This window comes from Oncorhynchus mykiss, chromosome 10, assembly GCF_013265735.2.
Source record: "Oncorhynchus mykiss isolate Arlee chromosome 10, USDA_OmykA_1.1, whole genome shotgun sequence".
Lineage (NCBI taxonomy): Eukaryota > Metazoa > Chordata > Actinopteri > Salmoniformes > Salmonidae > Oncorhynchus > Oncorhynchus mykiss.
The window spans coordinates 4,450,148-4,458,653 of NC_048574.1; the positions used below are offsets into that span (position 1 = coordinate 4,450,148).

Sequence of the window (8,506 nt, forward strand, 5' to 3'; positions counted from 1 at the left end):
AACTCCATAGAACGTGTTTCCACTGCTCCAAAGTCCAATGGCGGCGAGATTTACACCACTCCAACCGACGCTTGGCATTGCGCATGGTGATCTTAGGCTTGTGTGCGGCTGCTCGGCCATTTACTGAACCTCCCGACGAACAGTTCTTGTGCTGACGTTGCTTCCAGAAGCAGTTTGGAACTCAGTAGTGAGTGTTGCAACCGATGACAGGTGATTTTTACGGTGATATGCGCTTCAGCACTCCGCAGTCCCGTTTTGTGAGCTTATGTGGCCTACCATTTCACAGCTGAGCCGCTGCTGCTCCTAGACATTTCCACTTTACAATAACAGCACTTACAGTAGACGGGCAGCTCTAGCAGGCCAGAAATTTGATTAACTGACTTTTTGGAAAGGTGGCATCCTTTGACGGTGCCACGTTGAAAGTCACTAAGGTCTTCAGTAAGGCCATTCTACTGCGAATGTTTGGTGTCAGCATCAGCTGAAATAGCCCAATCCACTAAGTTGAAGTGGTGTAGCAGCAGCGTATATGATGATTGTATGTGAGTGGGTGTGTCAGTATACTTACTATATGTATATGTACATATTATGTGTGTGTATGCAGATGATGGAGCGAGTGTTTTGTATGTGTGTTGGAGTATCAGTGTGAGTGTGCATAGAGACTGTGCAAAAATTAAAATACAATACAAAGGTCATCTCCGATAGTCCGTGTAGCCATTTTGTTAGCTATTTAGTTAGCTATTTAGCAGTCTTATGGCATGGGGTTAGAAGCCTTTCAGGAGCCTGTTGATGTCAGACTTGATGCACCGGTACTGCGCGGAAGCAGAGTGAACAGTCTATGGTTTGGGTGGTTGCAGTCTTTAATGATTTGCCAGGCCTTCCTTTCACACCACCTGATATAGAGGTCCTGGATGGCATGGAGCTCGGCCCCAGTGATGTACTGGTCTGTCCTCACCACCCTCTATAGCACCATGTGATCAAGGGCGGTGCTATTGCCATACCAAGCAGTAATGCAGTCAGTCAATAGGAGCCCAGGAGGTGACTAAGCACGCACCCCTGAGGGGCCCCAGTGTTGAGGATCAGCGTTGCAAAGGTGATGTTAACTACCCTCACGACCTGGGATCGGCCCGTCAGGAAGTCCAGGATCCAGTTGCAGAGGGAGGTATTCAGTCCCAGGGTCCTAAGGTTGGTGAGGAGCGTGCATTGGACAATGGTGTTGAACTTGTGTTTGTGTCTCTGTAAGTAAACAACGTCTAGCAGGTTGAAAAGCAATTGACATGCTTTAAATCCCAGGTCACAGTAACATAAACCTTCAGATGCACAACTAACCCTAACCTTAACCCAAACCAAGACCTCAAGTAGGGTATTGTCCCAAACCCAGACCTCTAGTAGGACATTACCCCAAACCTCTAGTAGGACATTACACCAAACCCAGATCTCTGGCAGGATATTAACTCAAACCCAGACCTCTAGTAGGACATTACCCCAAACCCAGACCTCTAGTAGGACATTACTCCAAACCCAGAGCTCTAGTAGGACAGTAACTCAAACCCAGATCTCTAGTAGGACATTACACCACACCTCTAGTAGAAAAGTAACTCAAACCCCAGATCTCTAGTAGAAAAGTAACTCAAACCCAGACCTATAATAGGACATTACCCCAAACCTCTAGTAGGACATTACCCCAACACTCTAGTAGGACATTACCCCCAAACCCAAAGCTCTAGGAGGACATTACCCCAAACCCAGACCTCTAGTTGGAACATTACCCCAAACCCAGACCTCTAGTAGGACATTACCCAAAACCCCTCTAGATGGTCATTTCTTAGAGTTCTGGATTAGGAATGTATGTATTAGATTGTAGATTGAGTTATGGATAAGATGCCTGTATTAGATTATATTAAATTGGAAACAATGTTAATCTGTAAGGATGAGATTACCTTCTGTTTTTATCCACTGCTGCTATTGTAGCCCTGACAATTACCCAAACCCTAACCAGAATCTTTCTTCCCCCCTCTCTCTCTCTCTCTCTCTCTCTCTCTCTCTCTCTCTCTCTCTCTCTCTCTCTCTCTCTCTCTCTCTCTCTCTCTCTCTCTCTCTCTCTCTCTCTCTCTCTCTCTCTCTCTCTCTCTCTCTCTCTCTCTCTCTCACCATACTGTGACGCTTATCGTTTAAAGTTTCTACTTCCTGTTTACTTGTTTTATTTGTTTATTATTGTTTTGGTTTCATGTGTAGTTTTGGGAGTGTCTTATTATCTGTGATATTGGCAGGGTCTTATTATCCGTGATACTGGGAGGGTCTTATTATATGTGACATTGTGCAGGCTTTATTATCTGTGATATTGGGATGGTCTTATTATCTGTGATATTTTGGAGGGTCTTTTTATCTATTTATTTTATTTTATTATGTGATATCGGAGGGGTCTTATTATCTATGATGTTGGGATGTCTCATTATACGTGATATTGAGGGTCTTATTATCTGTGATATTGGGATGTCATATTATAAATGATATTGAGAGGGTCTTATTTTACTGTGATATTGGACGAGTTTTATTATATATGATATTGGGAGGGTCTTATTATCTGTGATATTGGGGGGGGTCTTATTATCGGTGGTATTTGGAGGGTCTTATTATCTATGCTATTGGGAGGGTTTTACTATCTGTATTATTGGGAGGGTCTTTTTATCTGTGATATTGGATTGTTTATGGTTGGGAGGGTCTTATTATCTGTGATATTGGGATGTTTACGGTTGGGAGGGTCTTATTATCTGTGATATTGGGATGTTTACGGTTGGGAGGGTCTTATTAGCTGTGATATTGGGATGTTTACAGTCGGGAGGGTCTTATTATCTGTGATATTGGGATGTTTACGGTTGGGGGGGTCTTATTATATGTACTATTGGGAGGGTCTTATTATATGTTATATTGAGAGGGTCTTATTATCTGTGATATTGGGAGTGTCGTATTATCTGTGATATTGAGAGGATGTTATTAACTGTGATATTGGGAGGGTCTTATTATCTGTGATTTTGGGATGGTTACGGTTGGAAGGGTGTTATCTGTTATATTGGGAGGGTCTTATTATCTATTATATTGGGAGGGTCTTATTGTCTATGATATTGGGATGTTTATGCTTGGGAGGGTCTTATTATATGTAGTATTGGGAGGGTCTTATTATATGTTATATTGAGGGGGTCTTATTATCTGTGATGTTGGGAGGGTCTTATTAAATATGATATTGGGAGGGTCTTATTATCTGTGATGTTGGGAGGTCTTATTGTCTATGATATTGGGATGTTTACGGTTGGGAGGGTCTTTTTATATGTAATATTGGGAGAGTCTTATTATTTGTTATATTGAGAGGGTTTTATTATCTGTGATGTTGGGAGGGTCTTATTATTTGTGATATTGGGAGGGTCTTATTATCTGTGATATTGGGATGGTTACGTTTGGGAGGGGTAACCCTAACTAATCTTAATCCATTTGTCTGTTTGATGTCAGGATGGGTTAGTGTTCATGCAGTTAGTTCTGTTACCGGAAACTACGCTACTATACTATTTCCTGTGCTTTCATATTATCATTTTTTATAAATATATATTTTTAAAATATTCAGCTAGTGTTCTCGTTATTATAATATCGAGCTTGTCCTCTGTCCTCTGTAGTTGATTGACTGTCTGCAGACATTAGGGTTTGGTTGGGGTTGGTTATGACAATCTCTCTGTCTGTGTGTGTGTGTGTGGGGGGGGGGGGGGGGTGATATGGTGACAAAATGTAAACGAATGTAGCTACTGATACCTCTCACCAAGTCAAAGGACTGTCAATAGAGATACCTTTTTTACTCACGTGATCACACGTTTACACATGAGTTGACATATTCACACGCCTTGTTGAATGAGTGAATGTAATTTAAAATGAACGTCTTTCTACTGTATTGTCATTAAGGTATAAAATCACCTTTGTCACATTATGTTATTGTCATTATATTCTAGGTATAAAATCACCTTTGTTACATTGTTCACACATAAGTTCATAACTTCATTCCTCTCCTCTCACCAGTTCATTGTTCATTCATTCCTCTTCTCTCCCTAGTTTATTATTCATTCCTCTCCTCAACTCAACTCTCCCCAGTTTATTGTTAATTCCTCTCCTCTCCTCTCCTCTCCTCTCCTCTCCTCTCCTCTCCTCTCCTCTCCTCTCCTCTCCTCTTCTCAGTTCATTGTTCATTCATTACTCTCCTCTCCCCAGTTCATTGTTCATTCATTACTCTCCTCTCCCCAGTTTATTGTTCATTCATTACTCTCCACTCCTCAGTTCATTCTTCGTTTATTCCTCTCCTCTCCCCAGGTCATTGTTCATTCTCTCCTCTCCTCTCCTCTCCTCTCCTCTCCTCTCCTCTCCTCTCCTCTCCTCTCCTCTCCTCTCCTCTCCTCTCCTCTCCTCTCCTCTCCTCTCTTCTCCTCTCCTCTCCTCTCCCCAGTTCATTCATTCCTCTCCTCTCTCCAGTTCATTGTTCATTCATTACTCTCATCACACCAGTTCATTGTTCATTCATTACTCTCATCACACCAGTTAATTGTTCATTGTTCATTCCTCTGTTCTTCCCAGTTCATTATTCTCTCCTCTCCTCTCATCTCCTCTCCTCTCCTCAGTTTATTGTTCATTCCTCTCCTCTCCCCAGTTCATTCATTCCTCTCCTCTCCCAAGTTCATTCATTCCTCTCCTCTCCCAAGTTCATTGTTCATACATGCCTCTCCTCTCCCCAGTTCATTGTTCATTCATTACTCTCATCACACCAGTTAATTGTTCATTGTTTGTTCCTCTGTTCTTCCCAGTTCATTCTCCTCTCCTCTCCTCTCCTCTCATCTCCTCTCCTCTCCTCTCCTCTCCTCTCCTCTCCTCTCCTCTCCTCTCCTCTCCTCTCCTCTCCTCTCCTCTCCTCTCCTCTCCTCTCCCCAGTTCATTGTTCATTCATTCCTCTCTTCTCCCCAGTTCATTGTTCATTCAGTCCTCTCTTCTCCCCAGTTCATTGTTCATTCAGTCCTCTCTTCTCCCCAGTTCATTGTTCATTCAGTCCTCTCCTCTCCCCAGTTCATTCATTACTCTCTTCAGTTCATTGTTCATTAATTCCTCTCCTCTCCTCAGTTCATTGTTCATTCCTCTCCTCTTCTCAGTTCATTGTTCATTCATTCCTCTCTTCTCCCCAGTTCATTGTTCATTCATTCCTCTCCTCTCCCCAGTTCATTGTTAATTCATTCCTCTCTTCTCCCCAGTTCATTGTTCATTCATTCCTCTCCTCTCCCCAGTTCATTGTTCATTCATTCCTCTCCCCAGTTCATTGTTCATTCATTCCTCTCCTCTCCTCTCACCGGTTCATTGTTCATTCCTCTGTAATTTAACCAGGTATTTCACCTTTATTCAACCAGATTGATTTAATTGAGATGAAAAATGAATAATAACTTATTCAATGTTTTCTTCTCATTTTAAATATTTAATTTTATCCAACCAACCTTAGCCTACAGAAATTAAAGCAATGTTTTGGACCCCCAAGTTGGGTCTGCTGAAGATGCTGGAGGAAACTGCACGTGAGAACATTATGCAGGTAACCAAAGAGCTCATTATGATTTTGGGCCTTTTAGAGTGGAGCCGGAGTCGTAGGTCCCCCCAATAAGGAAGAGCCAGGACCCTCACAGCCAAAGAGACCAATAGTCACATATTGAGTTCTCAGACTGGGATGATGAAGCAGATATCATTACTCCTGAGTCAAACCCACTGGCAAATGACATTTAAGATTATGGTGCAGTCAAACTCGACCCAATTCTAAGAAGCAGACCCGGCGTGTTCTGTTGTGGTGGCAGGCACAACAATGTAAGTTCCCTGTGCGCATGAACCTTACCTGCCACGTCCTCAGCATTCTAGCATCCAGTGCTCCCTTCGAGCAGGCATTCAATGGGTGTGGATTCATTTTGGAGGAGAGATGGTCCAATACAAATACACGCTGAAGTCCTCCTCTGTGAACAACATCCTCTTTCTCCACAGGTGATGGATAAAAGGCTATAGGCAATGCACTGTGTTAGGTTCATTAAACAGTACCTTTGTCATTAGCTCTGAAACAAGAGCTGTTGTGTTTTTAGCCTGTCATGTCATTTATTTGAAATGAACTGTTTTATCGAGAGAGAAAAAAAGTTATTGAATGTTTTTATACAATTTCTCATTTCAATGACACCAACATGTAAAAGGTGAAATAAAAGGTGACATACCAGTTTAAATAAAAGTAATTCGTTTCGAGTTGTAGTTTGTCACATGCACAGTTACAGTAAAATTCATTTTTTTCAAGCTCTAACCCCAAACAAAGCAGTAATCAATAACCATCAATCAATCAAATGTATTTATAAAGACTTACATCAGCTTATGTCACGAGTGCTGTACAGAAACCCAGCCTAAAACCCCAAACAGCAAGCAATGCAGGTGTAGAAGCACGTGGCTAGGAAAAACTCCATAGAAAGGCCAGAACCTAGGAAGAAACCTAGAGAGGAACCAGGCTATGAAGGGTGACCAGTCCTCTTCTGGCTGTGCTGGGTGGAGATAACAGAACATGGCCAAGATGTTCAATTGTTCATAGATGACTAGCAGGGTCAAAAATAATAAAGTCACAGTGGTTGTCGAGGGTGCAACAGGTCAGTACCTCAGGAGTAAATGTCAGTTGGCTTTTCATAGCCAATTATTCAGAGTATCTCTACCGCTCCTGCTGTCTCTAGAGAGTTGAAAACAGCAGGTGTTGGGGAATAATCAGAATTGGTTGTTAACATAGGTAAGATGTTTTATATTCATGATATGCTTATGAGTTATTTCTCATAAGAATGTATTTTGTTGTACTATAGTGGTGGCCATTGGCAGTTATCTGTTCTATGTCAAGACTAAGTTGCATGGGCCGCAGAGAGGGGAGAGGTCAAGGTGTCATCATGTGTAAACATATCTTTTGCTCCACTGTGTCTGTGTTCCAGTCACTCCCTACTTTTCCCATCGGGGAGAGGAGGATGGCAGTGTCTGGAATCATTCTATGTTCCACGTGAGCTTGTCCAGGATTGGTTGTATTTAGAATTGGTTGTATCTAAATGACAATTTGATATATGCCTGTTGATATGGAGGATTGGTTTATGGTTCTGGGTTTGAGTAAGGAGACAAAGCTGAATGATTTATTATGTCTATGCTGTCTGACTATGTGTGTTCTTGGCTATTAAAGGATCTCAGTTGCAATGTAGAGGGGGCTCTCAGAGAATTCATTGATAGACACTGAATTGATCTGAGAGTCACAGGGTTGTGATAGAGCTCATATAATTAAAGATGGACTTTGATAACTAACTCTGACTTGTGTTGTGGTTTGCGCTCATGATTTGGTAAATAGAGGAAATTTCCACGACACAGGTCTGGGACAAGTAGCACGTCCGGTGAACACGACAGGGTTCCATAGCCGCAGACAGAACAGTTGAAACTGGAGCAGCAGCACGGCCAGGTGGACTGGGGACAGCAAGGAGTCATCATGCCAGGTAGTCCTGAGGCATGGTCCAGGGCTCAGGTCCTCCTCCGAGAGAGAAAGACAGAGATAATTAGAGAGAGAATACTTAAATTCACACAGGACACCGGATAAGACAGGAGAAGTACTCCAGATATAACAAAATGACCCTAGCCATCTACAGTCTCTTTTTCTATGTAATGACAGACCTTCTACATCTACAGAATCTAATATATTATGCCAGCTACATCTACTGTCTTTATTATATTACGACAGACCAGGCTAGATCTACTTTCTCTATTATCCTATGACTAACCAGCTAGATCTACTGTCTCAATTATATTATTGGTGACCAGCTAGATTTAATGTCTCTACTACATTATGACACAACAGCAACATCTACAGAACATATTATATTATGACAGAGCAGCTAGATCTATGGTCTCAATTATATTATGACACACCAGCTAGATAGACTGTCTCTATTATCCTAAGACAGACTGAATAGATCTACTGTCTCTATTATATTATGTCAGACCAGCTAGATCTACTGTCTCTATTATATTATGACAGACCAGCTACATCTACTGTCTCTATTGTATTATGACAGACCAGCAAGATCTACTGTCTCTATTGTATTATGACAGACCAGCTAGATCTACAGTCTCTATTATATTATGACAGACCTGCTAGATCTAATGTCTCAATTATACTAAGACAGACCAGCTAGATCTACTGTCACTGTGTCTCTATTATATTATGACAGACCAGCTAGATCTACTGTCTCTATTAAATTATGACAGACCAGCCAGATCGACTGTCTCTATTATATGATCACAAACAAGCTAGATCTACTGTCTTTATTGTATTATGACAGACCAGCTACATCTAGAGTCTCTATTGTATTAAGACAGACCAGCTAGATCTACTGCCTCTGTTATATTATGACAGACCAGCTAGATCTAATGTCTCTATTACAGTATGACAGACCAGCTG

The 8,506-nt window shown here is 41.7% G+C and overlaps 1 long non-coding RNA gene across 1 annotated transcript; it reads left to right on the top strand.

The window, feature by feature from the left end:
* Nucleotides 1-645: 645 nt before the first annotated feature.
* On the top strand, nt 646-3,606 carry LOC118966690. Its single transcript, XR_005053549.1, has 2 exons — nt 646-2,799; nt 2,907-3,606. It is a non-coding gene; the product is annotated as an uncharacterized LOC118966690 (long non-coding RNA).
* Nucleotides 3,607-8,506: the final 4,900 nt, after the last annotated feature.